This window comes from Ranitomeya imitator, chromosome 1 (assembly GCF_032444005.1).
Source record: "Ranitomeya imitator isolate aRanImi1 chromosome 1, aRanImi1.pri, whole genome shotgun sequence".
Classification (NCBI taxonomy): Eukaryota; Metazoa; Chordata; class Amphibia; order Anura; family Dendrobatidae; genus Ranitomeya; species Ranitomeya imitator.
This window is the reverse complement of record NC_091282.1, coordinates 311,856,825-311,878,704: the sequence shown is the minus strand read 5'-3', so window position 1 is coordinate 311,878,704 and position 21,880 is coordinate 311,856,825. Positions and strand designations below refer to the sequence as shown.

General features: G+C 46.5%; 1 pseudogene; it reads right to left on the bottom strand.

The window, feature by feature from the left end:
- Nucleotides 1-2,724: 2,724 nt before the first annotated feature.
- On the bottom strand, nucleotides 2,725-6,430 carry LOC138670807 (B-cell CLL/lymphoma 9-like protein pseudogene; annotated as a pseudogene).
- Nucleotides 6,431-21,880: the final 15,450 nt, after the last annotated feature.

Here is a 21,880-nt window from a genome sequence, read left to right as displayed (position 1 = left end):
GGTGGCTAAAAAATCTTTTTTGTGGAAAAAAAAAATATTTTTTATTTTCACGGCTCTGCATTATAAACTTCTGTGAAGCACTTGGGCATTCAAGGTTCTCACCACACATCTAGATAAGTTCCATGGGGGGTCTAGTTTCCAAAATGGGGTCACTTGTGGGGGATTTCTACTGTTTAGGCACATCAGGGGCTCTCCAAACGCGACATGGCGTCCGATCTCAATTCCAGCCAATTCTACATTGAAAAAGTAAAACGGCACTCTTTCTCTTCCAAGCTCTGCGGTGCGCCCAAACAGTGGTTTACCCCCACATATTGGGTATCGACGTACTCAGGAGAAATTGCACAACAACTTTAGTGGTCTAATTTCTCCTGTTACCCTTGTGAAAATAAAAATTTGTGGGCAAAAAGATCATTTTTGTAGAAAAAATGCAATTTTTTTTTTCACGGCTCTACGTTATAAACTTCTGTGAAGCACATGGGGGTTCAAAATGCTCACCACACATCTAGATAAGTTCCTTAAGGGGTCTAGTTTCCAAAATGGTGTCACTTGTGGGGGGTTTCCACTGTTTAGGCACATCAGGGGCTCTCCAAACGTGACATGGCGTCCAATCTCAATTCCAGCCAATTCTACATTGAAAAAGTAAAACGGCACTCCTTCTCTTCCAAGCTCTGCGGTGCACCCTAAAAGTGGTTTACCCCCACATATTGGGTATCAGCGTACTCAGGAGAAATTGCACAACAACTTTTGTGGTCTAATTTCTCCTGTTACCCTTGTGAAAATAAAAATTTGTGGGCAAAAATATCATTTTTGTAGAAAAAATGCGATTTTTTTTTTTCACGGCTCTACGTTATAAACTTCTGTGAAGCACATGGGGGTTCAAAGTGCTCACCACACATCTAGATAAGTTCCTTAAGGGGTCTAGTTTCCAAAATGGTGTCACTTGTGGGGGGTTTCCACTGTTTAGGCACATCAGGGGCTCTCCAAACGCGACATGGCGTCCAATCTCAATTCCAGCCAATTCTACATTGAAAAAGTAAAACGGCACTCCTTCTCTTCCAAGCTCTGCGGTGCGCCCTAAAAGTGGTTTACCCCCACATATTGGGTATCAGCGTACTCAGGAGAAATTGCACAACAACTTTTGTGGTCTAATTTCTCCTGTTACCCTTGTGAAAATAAAAATTTGTGGGCAAAAAGATCATTTTTGTAGAAAAAATGCGATTTTTTTTTTTCACGGCTCTACGTTATAAACTTCTGTGAAGCACATGGGGGTTCAAAGTGCGCGCCACACATCTAGATAAGTTCCTTAAGGTGTCTAGTTTCCAAAATGGTGTCACTTGTGGGGGGTTTCCACTGTTTAGGCACATCAGGGGCTCTCCAAACGCGACATGGCGTCCAATCTCAATTCCAGCCAATTCAACATTGAAAAAGTAAAACGGCGCTCCTTCACTTCCAAGCTCTGCGGTGCGCCCAAACAGTGGTTTACCCTCACATATGGGGTATCGACGTATTCAGGAGAAATTGCACAACAACTTTTGTGGTCTAATTTCTCCTGTTACCCTTGTGAAAATAAGAATTTGTGGGCGACAAGATCATTTTTGTGTAAACAAAAGCGATTTTTTATTTTCACGGCTCTACGTTATAAACTTCTGTGAAGCACTTGGGGGTTCAAAGTGCTCACCACACATCTAGATAAGTTCCTTAAGGGGTCTAGTTTCCAAAATGGTGTCACTTGTGGGGAGTTTCCACTGTTTAGGTACATCAGGGGCTCTCTAAATGTGACATGGCGTCCGATCTCAATTCCAGCCAATTCTGCATTGAAAAAGTCAAACGGCGCTCCTTCACTTCTAAGTTCTGCGGTGCGCCCTAACAGTGGTTTACCCCCACATATGGGGTATTGGCGTATTCAGGAGAAATTGCATAACAAAATTTATGGTTACATTTCTGTTTTTACACTTGTGAAAAAAAATGGTTCTGAAGTAAGATGTTTGCAAAAAAAAGTTAAATGTTCATTTTTTCCTTCCACATTGTTTCAGTTCCTGTGAAGCACGTAAAGGGTTAATAAACTTCTTGAATGTGGTTTTGAGAACCTTGAGGGGTGTAGTTTTTAGAATGGTGTCACACTTCATTATTTTCTATCATATAGACCCCTCAAAATGACTTCAAATGTGATGTGGTCCCTAAAAAAAAATGGTGTTGTAAAAATGAGAAATTGCTGGTCAACTTTTAACCCTTAAAACTCCCTAACAAAAAAAAATTTTGTTTCCAAAATTGTGCTGATGTAAAGTAGACATGTGGGAAATGTTATTTATTAACTATTTTTCATGACATATCTCTCTGATTTAAGGGCATAAAAATACAAAGTTTGAAAATTGCAAAATTTTAAAAATTTTCGCCATATTTCCGTTTTTTTCATAAATAATCGCAAGTAATATCGAAGAAATGTTACCACTATCATGAAGTACAATATGTCACGAAAAAACAGTCTCAGAATCAGCGGGATCCGTTGAAGCGTTCCAGAGTTATAACCTCATAAAGTGACAGTGGTCAGAATTGCAAAAATTGGCCTGGTCATTAAGTACCAAATTGGCTCTGTCACTAAGGGGTTAATCTGCTAGGACTTTCTGGAAAAAGAAATGCTGGTATAAACCAAAGCCAAATTGAGCTATGATCTTCTCTTTCAAAAGGGATTGCGTGGAACATACACGAGTCCTTCTTCAATCAGGACACACATCAGAACTGGACAACCTCTAACATTTTCTTTGCTTTATAATTTCTGACACAGAAATGTGATTTTTATCCAAGGAAGCCACTATAAACTGTTTAGCCGTGAGAGCCATCTTTAAATGGAATCATGGAAGGAAGATCTAGGTTGGTGCTAGTGAGTCTCTGACACTAAAATGGTAAGTGTCCTGCTCCTGGGATGTATGTATCCAAGGATATACTACGCTGTCTCATTTGGTGTCCAACCATCATGCTTTGTTGTCCATGCAAATGCCCACCAAGAGCACCCTGTGGTGACAACATACTGGAACTTTGGGTGTACATTTCTCCGGACACACTCCGCTGCTTCATTAACATGAAGTTCTGTTCAGCTGTCTGAGATGGAGGCGCCATTCCTGTCCTACCCATAGGGTGCAAAGGTGGAATTCCCAGGGCTCTCTGTGGGCCTGGAAGACTTGGGCCTGAACGACCTGAATGTTGCTCAACCATCATATTCTGGAGGCCAAGGAGATGCATATTAGCAGGATGTGGTTTTGAGGGTTGGGTACTCCCCTTGGGAAAGTACTGCAGAGTGCCACTTGGCTTTTCAGATGGCATGATACGGGACAAGTCAAATTCAGGTATGCCACTGGGTGATGGCCGAATTACTTCTCCTAGCTCTGGGTCTGTAAGAACGGCAGAAAGACCAGGGCCATACGGTTCAGATATCCTGGGTGGCAGGCGAGGTTGATTTGGTGTTTCATCTGGATAGTTTTGATGCATGATGTTATTTCCACCTCCTTGTTGTGAAGATGGATTATGTGGTAGCCCAGGCTGGAGTCGTGGTGGGAAGACCATTGGGTTGGAGGACATCATTTGCGGACCAGGACAGCAAGAGTCCTGTGTCACAGCAGGAATCATCAAAGGTGTCTGAATAGGGTTAATTGATGGGTGCATAGGTGGACCAGGTGAACTGAGCATTGAATTGGGAGGTTCATGTGAGAGTGGCGACTGTCCTTGGAGACCAATGTTTCCTATTGGACTTTGTGCAGAACTTAAATTTAAATGCAGGGAGATCGGCGGATTCATCCCAGGGCCTTGCTGGCTACCAGGTGGAAGGAGGACTCGATCTGGTAGTAGATCATCATCAGATGTAGCAATAGTTTTAATAGCATTGTGATACAATGGAGTGGTGCTGGGCATGGCATACTTAGACATCTGAGACATCATCAAGGATAAAGGATTCGGGGTCGGTGTACCATCTTGAACTACCATCTTCTGGCCACCGCCTGTCATTCCACCGCCATTTTGTACTCGTGCTGTCCGAATTAGCTCTTCTGATCCTACTCCTGCTTGGGAACTCATTAGCTCATTCCTCATTTTCTGGGACAATAACATCTGCTGATGGGGTGTCATCTGAAGGTTAAGGTTCATATTCATATTGACACTCATGTTCATATTCAGGTTTCCACCTCCTCCTGCTTCAAGCTCACGGCCTGGTCCTGGACGTCCCATAATTGGGCTTACCATGTTTCGAGACCCTCCAAAATCCATGCCAATGGTAGACCCACCACCCAGTCCATCTCCTTGGAACATAGAAGGGTCACCTGGACGCTGTTGGATTATGACTCGTTCCATATCTATGCCTTGTCCACTGGGTACTGACAACTGTCTCTGAATAACAGGTGAATGTTTCTCTATGAGCTGTTGTCTCAAAAACTCATCACGGGAAGAATTGTTTAAAAATCTCTCCACTTCTCCTTGCCCTCCCCCAGGGTATGCCATACCACTTTGTGGAAAGCTACCTTGTCCTCCACCCATTGGTGTCATATCTTCAGGCCATCTACCCGTTCTTTGCATGACTCCCATGCTGTCCATTGGTATGTTTTGCACAAATCCATATCTTCCTGGAAATCTTGGACCCTGGAATGGCATCCCTGCACCTCTCAGTTGAATGGTTTCCTGGCCCTCGAGTGATCCAGGCAACCGATTACCAGCCCACTGTTCACCAGGCTTATTGTGGTAAGGTGGCGGAGGTCCCCTGAGCATCAGATCAGGTCACGGTGCTGAGCTCCCATGTATAGTCATATGCTCTTCCTTCCTCCTCTTTTCTGCATAATATTCCTCCTGAAGCTTTCTCCATGCAGCCTGCTCTGGTGTAAGACTATCTTGTCCCAACCTCTGCATCATCAGACTCATTTGATGACCCATGTCTGGTCCTGATGGAGGACCTCCCATTTCTTGGTCCATCACTGGACCTCCCAAATTTTGAGTTTGTGCTATCATAGATTGCAAGGGTTCTTCATACTTTTTTACTGGGGTTGGTGGGTTTGAAGGTACATGAGGCTGAGGATGAGAAGGTACAGATCCTTCTACTGGACTTGTGTTGTGTCTTAATAATGACTCACTGTCGGCACCACTTCGAAGCAACAGCCTTTCTATATCTCGTAAAGTCTGAAGCGATCGTTCCCGATGCTCAAGTTGCTCTCTTGAAAGAATCTCTGTGTTCAGAGTCCCAGCGGTCTCTTGCGTGCTTTCCAAAAGGTCAGGGTCATCGACTGGTAATGGGACAGAAGGTACAGGAGGCGGATTGGAGTGACTACTGGCGGGACGGCTATTTCCCGTCGTGTTTGGGGTCAATTCTTGTTTTGGATCTTCCACTGCTGCTTCAGTTTGGAGCACATTAGGGGGAGCCTGGATAGGCACGCTTGTTGGATGGCTGGCTGGTGTGGGTGAAGTAGAAGGTGGTAGTGTGGGCACAGAATCTTCTACTACAGTTTCTGGAGTGATTGACTGTTTCTGAAGAGTTTCCTCATCCAGCTTGGCTCGAGGAACCTTCTGCTGGTGGTAGAGCAGAATGGTATCTGCTTGGCCTTGTAAAACAGCTTCGGCCGCCGCGTTTGCCAAATACGTTGTGAAGACATAAACGTATTGTGAGGGCGCCTTGGACGGACCTCCTGGCCCGCCTCCCTCTCCGTGTAAGTTTTGGTTAGCCCCATGGGGTGTGCTGGAAGAACTGGAGTCATTGAGTCCTGGAAGGGAAGCGGATCCTGATCCTGGTACTGTAGGAGCGGATATCGCAGAATCGCTGACACTACAGTTGTGAGCGATCAATAAATTCTTCTCATCCTCTTCGCTGTCCGGTCCTGAACACCACTCGTCTCCACTGTACGGCTGTTTACGCTCCAAAACACAACGTCTTTTGCTGCGAGGGGGTAACTCTCCTTTGGGTTCTGGGTCCAGAGAGGGGGTTCCTGGATCTTTTTGCTCTGCTACCTCCCCAGATGGTTCCCGTTGCCCGTTCCCATGGTTTGGACCCTGGTTCTGTGTGGCTTTCAGACCCACGCCGCTTGGTGACATGTGACTGGGTTTGGGGCCAAGCAGCCCGGTCTCTTTGGATCCTTGGCTCACATTTGCAGGCTGTGATTGTCCACCATTGCTAGATGCCTTCCCATGATTGCTCAGTTTGCTTTCAGAGTGCATTGGATTGGCAGAGAATAACACTGATGATAAGAGGGATGTCAAGAACCTCTCGTCAGCACTCTCCCCTGCGGCCTCCCATGGCCTCAGTCTCCGGCCTCCTGTGGGGTCTCCCAGTTCCCCCTCTCAGCATCCGCAGCTCGGGGGCCGAGGGGGAGAGAGAGCCGCAGCTGAGGCGAGCCCCGTGCCCCCTCTCATCCTGCCCCCTCCTCCGAGCCGCAGGGCACGGCGGGCATGTAACCGAGCTGCCCGGCACTCCTCGCTTACCCATTTGAAAAGATTTTTAATCCTATTTGGGATGGAAACAAACAGAAACTATTGAATTCAAGGGAGGCATTCTGGATTCTAAAGCTGGACACAAGATATCCGATGGGCATGAACTCAAGAAATAATTTAATTTATATTTTTTTGACATGTGTTTTTTGTTGTTTTATTTTCCCTTCGCTGCTGTGTTTGCATCCACACCTTGCGCATATGTAATTAATCATTTGCCATCTGTGATTGGTTGTTCATTTATATTTATTCTGGCTGTGATTTTAATTGTATATCCTATGACTAAAGGTACCGTCACACTCAGCAACTTTACAACGAGAATGACAACGATCTGTGACGTTGCAGCGTCCTGGATAGCGATCTCGTTGTGTTTGACACGCAGCAGCGATCTGGATCCTGCTGTGATATCGCTGGTCGGAGCTAGAAGTCCAGAACTGTATTTGGTCGTCAGGTCAGCGTGTATCGTCATGTTTGACATCAAAAGCAATGATGCCAGCAATGTTTTACATGAAGCTAACAACCAGCGAGAACGATAAGTGAGTCGCCGTTACGTCACTGGATCGCTCCTGCATCGTTCTGGAGTTACTGTGTTTGACGTCTCTACAGCGACCTAAACAGAGACGCTCCAGCGATCGGCTCGCTGTCTATGCAGCGTCGCTGAGTGTGGCAGTACCTTAAGGGTGCTGCATGCACCTGAAACACATAAGGCATTTCATGTTTTTAATATGGCTTGCTATGCCTGAATAAAGTTTTTGTCTTCATTTTTTCATCAGTGGTGTGCCGCTATCCTTTATATTTTTTAGTCTCTATGCTTTCTCTCTGATTAATGCCCTCCAGGATGCAAATTTTGTTAGACGCAGTGGCGTAGGAAGAGGGGTGCGGGGGGGGCGGTCCGCCCCGGGCGGCACAATGCGGGGGGCGGCCGGCGCTGCAGGAGAAGAAGAAGAAAAAAAAAAAAGACGCCCCTTTAAATCTTCGGGCGGCGCCGTCCGCCGCCACGACCAGGGCCAGCTCCCCCCACCCCCGGACCCTGCCCCCCGCTCTAATACTCACCTCTCCTGGTTCCTGCGGCTTCAGCGTCCTCTGACTCTGCGACGTCTCAGAGCAGAGGGCGCGATGACGTCACTACTGTGCGCGCCGCTCTGCCTCTCTGTCCTGAGCGTCGCAGAGCCGGAGAGACACTGACTGGCTGCACCGGACCTGCGCTAGGAACGGGAGAGGTGAGGATTTTACTTTTTTTTTTTCTTTATGTCTGACTGTCTGGGGGCAATGCTGGACACACTGGGGCAATACTGGAGACCATGGGGCAGATTGCTGGACACACTGGGGCAATACTGGAGACCATGGGGCAGATTGCTGGACACACTGGGGCAATACTGGAGACCATGGGGCAGAATGCTGGACACACTGGGGCAATACAGGAGACTATGGGGCAGATTGCTGGACACACTGAATACTGGAGACCATGGGGCAGATTTCAGGACACATTGAGGCAATGCCGGAGACCCTGGGGCAGACTTCTGGACATACTGGGGCAATACTGGAGACCATGGGGCAGATTGCTGGACACACCGGGGCAATACTGGAGACCATGGGGCAGAATGCTGGACACACTGGGGCAATACAGGAGACCATGGGGCAGATTGCTGGACACACCGGAGCAATACTGGAGACCATGGGGCAGAATGCTGGACACACTGGGGCAATACAGGAGACCATGGGGCAGATTGCTGGACACACTGGGGCAATACTGGAGACCCTGGGGCAGATTTCTGGACACATTGAGGCAATGCTGGAGACCCTGGGGCAGACTTCTGGACACACTGGGCAATGCTGGACACTGGGGCAGATTGCTGGACACACGGGGGGTAATATGCTGGACACACTGGGGCAATGCTGGACACTGGGGGTAATATGCTGGACACACTGGGGCAGACTGCTGGACACACTGGGGAAAGGCTGGACACTGGGGCAGATTGCTGGACACACTGGGGGCAGTGCTGGACATACTGGGGCAGATTGCTGGACACACTGGGGGTAATATGCTGGACACACTGGGGCAGATTGCTGGACAACATGGGGGTAATATGCTGGACACACTGGGGCAGATTGCTGGACAACATGGGGGTAATATGCTGGACACACTGGGGGCAGGACTTGAGGCATGGGCAGAATGTAGATACAGGGCATGATTGGAGAGACGGGGCAGGATTGGATCAAGGGGCATGATGGATACGATGGAGACATATGGGGCAGGATGTGGAGATCATATGGGGTAGAATGGATACTCATGAGGGCAGGATGCGAGAACATATGGCTGGAGCCAGGAATGAGATAAACGGGGCCAGGGTGGGGAATAGTGTTACCATAGGGGATAATTAAGGGATATTATTACTGCAGTGATGTATTTATTTTATTTTTTTGAGTATACTGTTTTAAATGGGGGGGCGGTCCTGTTACTGTGCAGAGTGACACTATATCACCTTTTTTTCTTCATGTGATGTAATGTAGAAGTTGTGAAAAATTAAGTAATGTGTTCTGCAAGCGGAGCTCAAGATAACTGTGTTATTTCCTGCTGAAACGAGTCCTGGCTGGAAGGAATGATGGCGGTCTGTGCTGGATGAAAGATGAAGGACTTCACCTAGAGACGTCACTGGTGAGTCAGTGTTACCTATACACTGACACTATACACTGTATACTATATAGAGGTCCTGTGTATAATGTCACCAGTGATCTCTGTATTACCTCTACACAGACACTGCATACTAAGTACAGATCTCCTGTGAATACTGGCACTTATGGTGATAGTATTGTGGGTTTTTTTTTATTACTGATCAGTATTGTAGTATTCAGTCACTATGTGGTGGTAATATGTGGTCTGGAAATGGTGTTGTGGTATTTGTCCCTTGTATGTAGTATTATTCGGTCACTATGTGGCCTGGTCATGGTGTGGTGGTATTAAGTCACAGGTGTGGCATGTGGGGGTGACACCATTAGGCCCAGTTTAAGTTCTACAAAACAGGAAAACCATTTTTGGTAACCTTTGTGTGTATTGAGCCGGGGGGGCGCCAAACTCGGGAACAGCCCCGGGCGGCAAAAGCTCTAGCTACGCCTCTGGTTAGACGACCCTCTCTTGGCAGGTTTGTAATTCGATATTCTTTCAATTTGATGATAATAGATTTGATGGTGCTCCAGGGAATCATCAGAGATTGGGATTTTTTTTTATATAATCCAACCTTGACTTGAAATTCTCAACAATTTTGTCCTGACTTGTTTGGAGATCTCTTTGGTCTTCATGGTGCTGTTTTGCTAGTGGTGCTTCTTGCTTAATGGTGTTGCAGCCTCTGTGGCTTTTCAGAAAAGGTGTGTATATACTGACAGACCATGTGACACTTAAACTTCACATAGGTGGACTTCTTTTCACTAAACTTGTGACTTATGAAGGTAGTTGCTTGCAACAGATATTTTTAGGGACTTCATAGCAAAAATGGTGAATGCATATGCACATGCCAAATTTTATATACACTGCTCAAAAAAATAAAGGGAAGACTAAAATACCACATCCTAGATATCTCTGAATGAAATATTCCAGCTGCAAATTTGTATTCATTGCATAGTGGAATGTGTTCAGAGCAATAAATCAAAATTATTAATATAAATCAAAATGAATATCCCATGGAGGTCTGGATTTGGAATGATACTCAAAACCAAAGTGGAAAATCAAATTACAGGCTGATCCAACTTCAGTGGAAATGCCTCATGACTGGGAAAAGATGCTCAATATTGTGTTTGGCCTCCATGTGCCTGTATGACCTCCCTACTGTACAACACCTGGGCATGCTCCTGTTGAGGCGGCGGATGGTCTCCTGAGGGATCTGCTCCCAGACCTGGACTAAAGCATCCACTAACTCCTGGACAATCTGTGGTGCACCGTGACATTGGTAGATAGAGCGAAACATGATGTCCCAGATGTGCTCAGTCAGATTCAGGTCTGGGGAACGGGCGGGCAAGTTCATATCTTCATTGCCTTAATCTTGCAGGAACTGCTGACACTCCAGCCACATGAGGTCCAGCATTGTCCTGCATTAGGAGGAACCCAGGGCCAATCGCACCAGCATATGGTCTCACAAGGGGTCTGAGGAGCTCCTCTCGATACCTAATGGCAGTCAGGCTACCTCTGGCGGGCACATGGAGGGCTGTGCGGCCTTCCAAAGAAATGCCACCCTACACCATTTCTGACCCACTGCCAAACTGGTCATGCTAAAGGATGTTGCAGGCAGCAGATCACTCTCCAGACTCTGTCACGTCTGTCACATGTGCTCAGGGTGAACCTGCTTTCATCTGTGAAGAGTACAGGGTGCCAGTGGCGAATTTGTCAATCCTGGTGTTATGTGGCAATTCCCAAGCATGGTGTTGCACTGTGAGCACAACCCCCATCTGTGGACATCGGGCACTCAGACCATACTCATGGAGTCAGTTTCTAACCATTTGTGCAGACACATGCACATTTGTGGCTTGCTGGAGGTCATTTTGCAGGGCTCTGGCAGTGCTCCCCCTGTTCCTCTTTGCACAAAGGCAGAGGTAGAGGTCCTGCTGCTTGGTTGTTGCCCTCCTATGGCCCCCTCCACGTCTCCTGATGTACTGGCCTGTCTCCTGGTAGCGTCTCCAGCCTCTGGACACTACGCTGACAGACACAGCAAATCTTCTTGCCACAGCTCACATTGATGTGCCATCCTGAATGAGCTGCACTACCTGAGTCACTTGTATGGGTTGTAGAGTTTGTCTCATGCTACCATGAGTGTGAAAGCACAAAGAACTTTCAAAAGTGACCAAAACATCAGCAAGAAAATATTGGTGCTAACATGTGGTCTGTGGTCCCCACCTGCAGAAACACTCATTTACTGAGTGTGTCTTGATAATTGCCAATAATTTCAATCTGTTGTCTATTCCATTTGCACAACAGCATGTGAAATTCATTGTCAACCAGTGTTGCTTCCTAAGTGGACAGTTTGATTTCACAGAAGTTTGATTTACTTGGAGTTATATTATGTTGTTTAAATGTTCCCTTTATTTTTTTGCACAGTGTATTTGATCCCATAAATTTAATTTTTGTCTTTTTTTTCTCATTTCACTTCACCAACTTTGACTATTTAGTGGTGATGCATCACACAAATCGGATTACAAAAATATTTAAACACAGGTTATAATGTAACAAAATAGGTAAAAAGCCAAGGTGTGAAAAATTTTGCAAATCACTGTATAATGCATCCCATTTAGTCATAATATGTCTCCCATTCAAAATAATGGGTGGTGGTTTTTCATGGAGTGAGAATCATGCTATGTGAAAATACCCTGAAGATATATTTGTAAGATGAACATTTAGCAAGTTTTTGATGCTGCAGCTTTTCTGAAGCATTTCTGCACTTAGTTAAATTAGGTTACTTGCATTTTATTCATTGTACTTTTGAGTGCGTATTTACATTAGTTTTTTTCTCTTTTTACTATGTTTTAAATGAAGCTAGTTTGATTTTGATACCACCCGATATTTGTTTTTATGTGTGTATTAGATGTGTTTTTAGTGCTGCTAGACTGTAGCAGTTGCCAGTAATGTAGACAATGAGCATTAAAGAAATCCTTCTTTTTTGACAGTGGATAGCATTTTCACACTTCTCTCTTTGGTTGCTTTTTATGCCAAATAAAAGATGTTTTTATAGCATCAGCTTTCAGAAATCTCATGCACTTTTTTTCCTGACTGAACTGGAAAACTACTGCATTTCTGAAAATTGCAGAATGCCAATTCTTTGCTGTGTTTTTGCAGCTTTTTTTCACCTATAGAAATGATGGGTAAGTGCCAAAAAACAGCAAAATGCAGCATAAACACTGCTATCAGTTTTGCAGCATTTATGGCAAAACAATTCAGATACAGCAGGATGTTAAATCCATTTTTTGTGATTTTCCTAAGTTTAAGCTGTAATATTTTGGTATTTTCACAGGAGCATGAATGTTAGCATTTGTAACAGTTTTATTAAATTAGTGATATGTGTGTAAGTAAACAATTCCTGAACAATTCAAGCCCTACCAATGTGTAAAGATAAACAATGCCCTCTATCTAAATGTACTACCAATGTGTCAAGTAAACAATGAATAAGGCCGGTTTCACACGTTAGTGGCTCCAGTACTTGAGGTGACAGTTTTCTCATGTACCGGAGACACTGACTCAGGTAGACACATTAAAATCAATGTGTATCTGCACATGTCAGCGTGTTTTCATGGACCGTGTGGCCGTTTGAAAAACACGGAGAAATGTCAGTGTTCGTGGGAGCGCACGGATCACACGGACCCATTAAAGTCACTGGGTATGTGTAAAACACGTACCGCACACAAATGTTGTCCGTGTGCAGTCCGTGTGCCGTGCAGGATACAGCGCTACGGTAAGCGCTGCCCTCCCTTCCCCCCCACGTGTGGTGCTGGAGCCCCATTTATTTCTTCTCTCCAGCAGTGTTTGCTGGAAAGAAGGAGTGAATATTTTTTTTTTTTAAATAAAGTTGCCAGTAATCTGCCCCCCCCCCCCCACACTGGCATTAAAATACTTACCCAGCTCCCTCGGCGCTTACATCCTCTCAGCTTGTAAAGGCACGGATGATTGGCCTCGGGGAGACCAAAACATCCAACACCGCGGAGACACCATCACGTGTTTCTCAACGCAGTGATTCCAGAACACTGCCCCCATCCCTTATGGGAAATATGCAGATGCATGTAAAGAAGCTGCGGAGACACCATCACGTGTTTCTCGACGCAAGCAGTGAATAGCCAGGCCTTTCCCCGGGAAGGAACAACCACGGGAAGGGCAGCATCCTATGAAGGAAAGCCACCTATGCCAAGCATGGTATCCATCCACAGACAGCTGTTTCGGGGTGTTTGCCCCTCATCAGTGTGGAGTAGGAATCTGGCTATTAGGAGCAGTGCCTAGTAAAAAGGCTATAAAGGCACAGATGATTGGCCTCGGGGAGACCAAAACATCCAACACCGCAGAGACACCATCACGTGTTTCTCAACGCAGTGATTCCAGAACACTGCCCCCATCCCTTATGGGAAATATGCAGATGCATGTAAAGAAGCTGCGGAGACACCATCACGTGTTTCTCGACGCAAGCAGTGAATAGCCAGGCCTTTCCCCGGGAAGGAACAACCACGGGAAGGGCAGCATCCTATGAAGGAAAGCCACCTATGCCAAGCATGGTATCCATCCACAGACAGCTGTTTCGGGGTGTTTGCCCCTCATCAGTGTGGAGTAGGAATCTGGCTATTAGGAGCAGTGCCTAGTAAAAAGGCTATAAAGGCACAGATGATTGGCCTCGGGGAGACCAAAACATCCAACACCGCGGAGACACCATCACGTGTTTCTCAACGCAGTGATTCCAGAACACTGCCCCCATCCCTTATGGGAAATATGCAGATGCATGTAAAGAAGCTGCGGAGACACCATCACGTGTTTCTCGACGCAAGCAGTGAATAGCCAGGCCTTTCCCCGGGAAGGAACAACCACGGGAAGGGCAGCATCCTATGAAGGAAAGCCACCTATGCCAAGCATGGTATCCATCCACAGACAGCTGTTTCGGGGTGTTTGCCCCTCATCAGTGTGGAGTAGGAATCTGGCTATTAGGAGCAGTGCCTAGTAAAAAGGCTATAAAGGCACGGATGATTGGCCTCGGGGAGACCAAAACATCCAACACCGCGGAGACACCATCACGTGTTTCTCAACGCAGTGATTCCAGAACACTGCCCCCATCCCTTATGGGAAATATGCAGATGCATGTAAAGAAGCTGCGGAGACACCATCACGTGTTTCTCGACGCAAGCAGTGAATAGCCAGGCCTTTCCCCGGGAAGGAACAACCACGGGAAGGGCAGCATCCTATGAAGGAAAGCCACCTATGCCAAGCATGGTATCCATCCACAGACAGCTGTTTCGGGGTGTTTGTCCCTCATCAGTGTGGAGTAGGAATCTGGCTATTAGGAGCAGTGCCTAGTAAAAAGGCTATAAAGGCACGGATGATTGGCCTCGGGGAGACCAAAACATCCAACACCGCGGAGACACCATCACGTGTTTCTCAACGCAGTGATTCCAGAACACTGCCCCCATCCCTTATGGGAAATATGCAGATGTATGAGCGGTCACGTGGTGCCGCACATTACAGTGATGAATATGCAGCCCCACCTCCCATAGGGGTGGAGCCACATATTCATTACTGTAATAAGCAGCACCGGGTGACCGCTCATACAGGACAAGCAGCGACGCTGAGAGGATGTAAGCGCTGAGGGAGCTGGGTGTTAGGAGTCAAGTTTCCTCTGCTGCACAGGGGGAATCTCGATCCGTGTCTGCTGTGGTCTCCCATTCTGCTTCGGCCACAGTGGGCTCTGCTCAGCGGAGGCATCGCTCCCAGCGTCTTGCTGGGACTGATTCTGTGCAGAGGGTTACTGCTGCCTTTTCTGGCTCTCCTGTTGTACCCTGCACTGATCTGCGGCGAGCGGGCTTCTCTGGGACTATGTCCTTATTTGCACACACTGAGCATGCCCAGGGCAAGATCTCCCGTTGGAGATCGAGGGTCACATGCTCAGGCACTGCAGCACATCCCATTGGTCCTCTTGGCAGGTCCTGAAAGGGCAAAACTTCTGTAGCTGCTTCCTGTGCTGCAACTATATAAACTGCGCATGACCGCACGGCCATGCGCTAGTATTGTCTTGTTATAATGTGTGTGTGTAGATGGATGTATGTCGATGGATGAAAGCTCCTAAGTATCCCTCCCTAGTGTTGTTGACTGCTCGCGGATGATGGTAGCTATCTAGCGCCCGACTAGCCATCTGCACGTAACACACATCACAGCGTCCAGTTGCTGTGTCTGCCAGTACGGCGCCGTGCGCTTCCTCTGCGCTTTCCTTACCCAAGCCTGGGTAACTATTTAATAGTTTCCTTACACACCCAGTTGCGGTGTTGTGCCAGCAAGTGGTCTAATCGGACTTCAATCCTGAGTTGGGGTTGTGTTCGCTGACTTCTTGCTCGCGCTCTATGTGCGGTACCGCGGTCCTGTGATGCAACAGGATCACTTCCTTCACGCATGGTGAAGTTAACCCGTGCGTGTATACTTTTAGTACCGCCATATAGTCCGTCTTACTAGCAGCAGGGTTTATACCTGCACGGTGGACCTCGGACTGCGAACGCACCTAGTTTCATATCATCTATACTTGGTGCGTTCCGCCAGTCCCTAACATAATACTAGCGCCAAGGTCTGGCTAGTAAATGGCGGACATTCAGCAATCTTTGCGGTATATCCAGCAGCTGGAGGGTAAGTTGACGGCTCTCGAGAGCTCAACCTCAGCTGTGGATGTTACCGCAGTTGCTGTACAGGTTGCTAGCGTGGCTGCAGCAACCTTGTCCACTGCCACCCCAGTTCGGACATTTTCTCGCCTCCCATTGCCAGAAAAATTTTCTGGAGATTGCAAAACTTGTAGGGGATTCGTGAGTCAGTGCTCTATCCACCTCGAGCTCCTGGCTGCACGTTTTCCTACAGAGTGGGCTAAGGTGGGATTTATTGTCTCTCTCTTGTCAGACAGGGCGTTGGAGTGGGCTACGCCGCTGTGGGAGCGTGGTGATCATGTGGTGCAGAGTGCTCCGTTGTTTCTGAGCACTCTGAAAAAGGTCTTTTTAGGACCTCAAGTCACCCATGACACAGCGCTCCAACTACTGGCATTAACTCAGGGTGAGTCCTTGGTCAGCCATTTTTCCGTCCGCTTCCGTACTTTAGCTTCTGAGCTGGAGTGGTCGGATAAAGCCCTTATCCCCATATTTTGGAGGGGCCTGGCTGATCACGTTAAGGACGCTTTGGCCACTAGGGAGATTCCTGCCACACTGGAGGAGTTAATAACTGTCTCTACTCGTATTGACCTCCGTTTTAACGAGCGGAGGTTAGAGCGAGCCCAGTGTAGGCAGAGGTTTCGGCTGGCTCCCACCTTCACCAAACCTTTGGAATCTCCAATCCAGGCATCTGAGTCACATGTTTGCCAGCAGTCAGGACATCTTGCCTCCAAGGGTCCTCAGCGGTCGGGGAAACGTCAGCGTCTAGTGGCAGTTGGAGGAGGTACACTAGACACGGCGACGTTTGCCTCAAAGTTGTCCTTCAAGGGGACAATTACCATAGGCCCATCCACTCTTATGGTTGAGCTATGTGTGGATTCTGGGGCAGAGGGTAATTTTATGTCCTCCTCTTTTGCCCAGCGTCACGCAATACCCTTGGTGATGCTCGCCAAGCCTGTAACCGTTCGAGTGGTAAATGGGTCAACACTACCCTCACAGATTACCCACCAAACCATTCCTTTCACGCTTTCTGTGTCTCCATCACATCAGGAGATAATCTCCCTATTAGTCATTCCTGAGGGAATTGATGAGGTCCTGTTGGGGATACCATGGCTTCGCTACCATTCTCCTCATATTGAGTGGTCCTCTGGGAGAATTTTGGGATGGAGTAAATCCTGAGAGGGTAGATGTCAGAGGGAGTGCGTTCAGGCTGCTATTACACAGGTACCCGCAGATCTTTCCTCTCTTCCCAAGCACTATTGGCCCTATGCAGACATGTTCTCCAAAAGAGCTGCGGAGACCCTTCCGCCTCACCGCCCCTATGACTGTCCTATTGACCTCTTGCCTGGTGCCCAGCCTCCCCGGGGTCGAGTCTATCCGTTATCTCTCCCGGAGATGGAGGCAATATCTCAGTACATCCAAGAGAATCTGGCAAGAGGATTCATTAGGAAGTCAGTGTCACCGGCAGGGGCTGGGTTCTTCTTCGTACAGAAGAAGACTGGAGACTTACGTCCATGTATAGACTACAGGGGTCTTAACGCCATCACCGTTAAGAACAAGTACCCATTACCCCTGATATCTGAGCTGTTTGATAGGCTACGGGGAGCGAGGATATTTACTAAGTTAGATCTGCGGGGTGCTTACAACCTGATTCGCATCCGTGAGGGGGATGGATGGAAGACGGCTTTTAACACCAGGGATGGGCACTATGAATATCTGGTGATGCCCTTCGGGCTCTGTAATGCCCCAGCCGTTTTCCAAGACTTTGTGAACGACATCTTCCAGGATATGCTCACCACCTCGGTCGTAGTCTATCTGGATGATATTCTCATCTTCTCTCCAGATATTGACTCCCATCGGAGAGATGTTCGCAAAGTCTTCGACCTCTTACGGGCAAACTCCCTCTACGCCAAGTTGGAGAAGTGTGTGTTTGAGCAGGAGTCCTTGCCTTTCCTTGGTTATATCATCTCTGTCCAGGGTTTGGCTATGGATCCTGCCAAGCTACAGGCTGTAATGGACTGGTAGGAACCCCATTCTCTTAAAGCGGTGCAGCGCTTTATGGGGTTCATTAATTACTATCGCCAGTTCATCCCACACTTCTCAACTTTGGTAGCTCCCTTGGTTGCCCTCACCAAGAAGGGAGCAAATCCCAAGTTGTGGTCAGAGGAGGTCTCCAAAGCCTTTCTCTCGATCAAGTCACACTTCGCTAGCGCTCCCATCCTACATCGCCCCGATGTTGATAAACCATTTATCTTGGAGGTGGATGCCTCATCCGTTGGTGCTGGAGCAGTCCTTTTCCAAAAGGATGCTCAAGGTCGGAAGCATCCTTGCTTCTTCTTCTCCAAGACCTCCAAGGACGTCCACCCATTTCTTCTGATACATGTTGGCACCAATGACACGGCAAGGAAGGACCTACCGACAATCTGCAAAGACTTTGAAGAGTTGGGGAAGAAAGTAAAGGAACTGGATGCACAGGTAGTTTTTTCTTCTATCCTTCCAGTAGACGGGCATGGCACCAGGAGATGGAACAGGATCCTTGATGCAAACAACTGGCTAAGACGATGGTGCAGACAACAAGGATTCGGATTCCTGGACCACGGTGTGAATTACTTGTACGATGGACTCCTCGCCAGAGATGGACTACACCTCAACAAACCTGGGAAACACACATTCGCCAGAAGACTCGCTACACTCATCAGGAGGGAGTTAAACTAGAAGAAGAGGGGACGGGAAGAAAAACATTAGGCTTGAACAAAGAAGATCCAGGAAAACATACTCAGAAGGGAGGTAAGAACATTTCTAAAACAATCCACAGCGAGGAGATTGGAACAAAACAAAATCCTCTAAACTGCATGCTCGCAAACGCCAGAAGCCTGACAAACAAGATGGAAGAACTAGAAGCAGAAATATCTACAGGTAACTTTGACATAGTGGGAATAACCGAGACATGGTTAGATGAAAGCTATGACTGGGCAGTTAACTTACAGGGTTACAGTCTGTTTAGAAAGGATCGTAAAAATCGGAGAGGAGGAGGGGTTTGTCTCTATGTAAAGTCTTGTCTAAAGTCCACTTTAAGGGAGGATATTAGCGAAGGAAATGAGGATGTCGAGTCCATATGGGTCGAAATTCATGGAGGGAAAAATGGTAACAAAATTCTCATTGGGGTCTGTTACAAACCCCCAAATATAACAGAAACCATGGAAAGTCTACTTCTAAAGCAGATAGATGAAGCTGCAACCCATAATGAGGTCCTGGTTATGGGGGACTTTAACTACCCGGATATTAACTGGGAAACAGAAACCTGTGAAACCCATAAAGGCAACAGGTTTCTGCTAATAACCAAGAAAAATTATCTTTCACAATTGGTGCAGAATCCAACCAGAGGAGCAGCACTTTTAGACCTAATACTATCTAATAGACCTGACAGAATAACAAATCTGCAGGTGGTCGGGCATCTAGGAAATAGCGACCACAATATTGTACAGTTTCACCTGTCTTTCACTAGGGGGACTTGTCAGGGAGTCACAAAAACACTGAACTTTAGGAAGGCAAAGTTTGACCAGCTTAGAGATGCCCTTAATCTGGTAGACTGGGACAATATCCTCAGAAATAAGAATACAGATAATAAATGGGAAATGTTTAAGAACATCCTAAATAGGCAGTGTAAGCGGTTTATACCTTGTGGGAATAAAAGGACTAGAAATAGGAAAAACCCAATGTGGCTAAACAAAGAAGTAAGACAGGCAATTAACAGTAAAAAGAAAGCATTTGCACTACTAAAGCAGGATGGCACCATTGAAGCTCTAAAAAACTATAGGGAGAAAAGTACTTTATCTAAAAAACTAATTAAAACTGCCAAAAAGGAAACAGAGAAGCACATTGCTAAGGAGAGTAAAACTAATCCCAAACTGTTCTTCAACTATATCAATAGTAAAAGAATAAAAACTGAAAATGTAGGCCCCTTAAAAAATAGTGAGGAAAGAATGGTTGTAGATGACGAGGAAAAAGCTAACATATTAAACACCTTCTTCTCCACGGTATTCACGGTGGAAAATGAAATGCTAGGTGAAATCCCAAGAAACAATGAAAACCCTATATTAAGGGTCACCAATCTAACCCAAGAAGAGGTGCGAAACCGGCTAAATAAGATTAAAATAGATAAATCTCCGGGTCCGGATGGCATACACCCACGAGTACTAAGAGAACTAAGTAATGTAATAGATAAACCATTATTTCTTATTTTTAGGGACTCTATAGCGACAGGGTCTGTTCCGCAGGATTGGCGCATAGCAAATGTGGTGCCAATATTCAAAAAGGGCTCTAAAAGTGAACCTGGAAATTATAGGCCAGTAAGTCTAACCTCTATTGTTGGTAAAATATTTGAAGGGTTTGTTATTCTGGATTATCTCAATGAGAATAACTGTTTAACTCCATATCAGCATGGGTTTATGAGAAATCGCTCCTGTCAAACCAATCTAATCAGTTTTTATGAAGAGGTAAGCTATAGGCTGGACCAAGGTGAGTCATTGGACGTGGTATATCTCGATTTTTCCAAAGCGTTTGATACCGTGCCGCACAAGAGGTTGGTACACAAAATGAGAATGCTTGGTCTGGGGGAAAATGTGTGTAAATGGGTTAGTAACTGGCTTAGTGATAGAAAGCAGAGGGTGGTTATAAATGGTATAGTCTCTAACTGGGTCGCTGTGACCAGTGGGGTACCGCAGGGGTCAGTATTGGGACCTGTTCTCTTCAACATATTCATTAATGATCTGGTAGAAGGTTTACACAGTAAAATATCGATATTTGCAGATGATACAAAACTATGTAAAGCAGTTAATACAAGAGAAGATAGTATTCTGCTACAGATGGATCTGGATAAGTTGGAAACTTGGGCTGAAAGGTGGCAGATAAGGTTTAACAATGATAAATGTAAGGTTATACACATGGGAAGAAGGAATCAATGTCACCATTACACACTGAATGGGAAACCACTTGGTAAATCTGACAGGGAGAAGGACTTGGGGATCCTAGTTAATGATAAACTTACCTGGAGCAGCCAGTGCCAGGCAGCAGCTGCCAAGGCAAACAGGATCATGGGGTGCATTAAAAGAGGTCTGGATACACATGATGAGAGCATTATACTGCCTCTGTACAAATCCCTAGTTAGACCACACATGGAGTACTGTGTCCAGTTTTGGGCACCGGTGCTCAGGAAGGATATAATGGAACTAGAGAGAGTACAAAGGAGGGCAACAAAATTAATAAAGGGGATGGGAGAACTACAATACCCAGATAGATTAGCGAAATTAGGATTATTTAGTCTAGAAAAAAGACGACTGAGGGGCGATCTAATAACCATGTATAAGTATATAAGGGGACAATACAAATATCTCGCTGAGGATCTGTTTATACCAAGGAAGGTGACGGGCACAAGGGGGCATTCTTTGCGTCTGGAGGAGAGAAGGTTTTTCCACCAACATAGAAGAGGATTCTTTACTGTTAGGGCAGTGAGAATCTGGAATTGCTTGCCTGAGGAGGTGGTGATGGCGAACTCAGTCGAGGGGTTCAAGAGAGGCCTGGATGTCTTCCTGGAGCAGAACAATATTGTATCATACAATTATTAGGTTCTGTAGAAGGACGTAGATCTGGGGATTTATTATGATGGAATATAGGCTGAACTGGATGGACAAATGTCTTTTTTCGGCCTTACTAACTATGTTACTATGTTACTATGTTACCAGCGAGAGGAATTATTCCATCGGGGACAGGGAGTTGCTAGCCATGAAGTTGGCTTTTTCAGAGTGGAGACATCTCTTGGAGGGAGCTCGCTTTCCCTTCCAAGTCTTCACTGACCACAAGAACTTGGTATATCTACAAACGGCCCAGCGGCTGAATTCTCACCAGGCTAGATGGTCCCTGTTCTTCTCCCGGTTCCATTTTACTCTCCATTTCCTCTCCGGGGAGAAGAACGTTCGTGCTGACGCTCTCTCCCGCTCCGTAGTGTCATCGGAGGAGGAGGAGGAGGAGCCTCGGCTTATTGTCCCTTCTGAGAGCCTGAGAACTGTAGCTCCGGTTT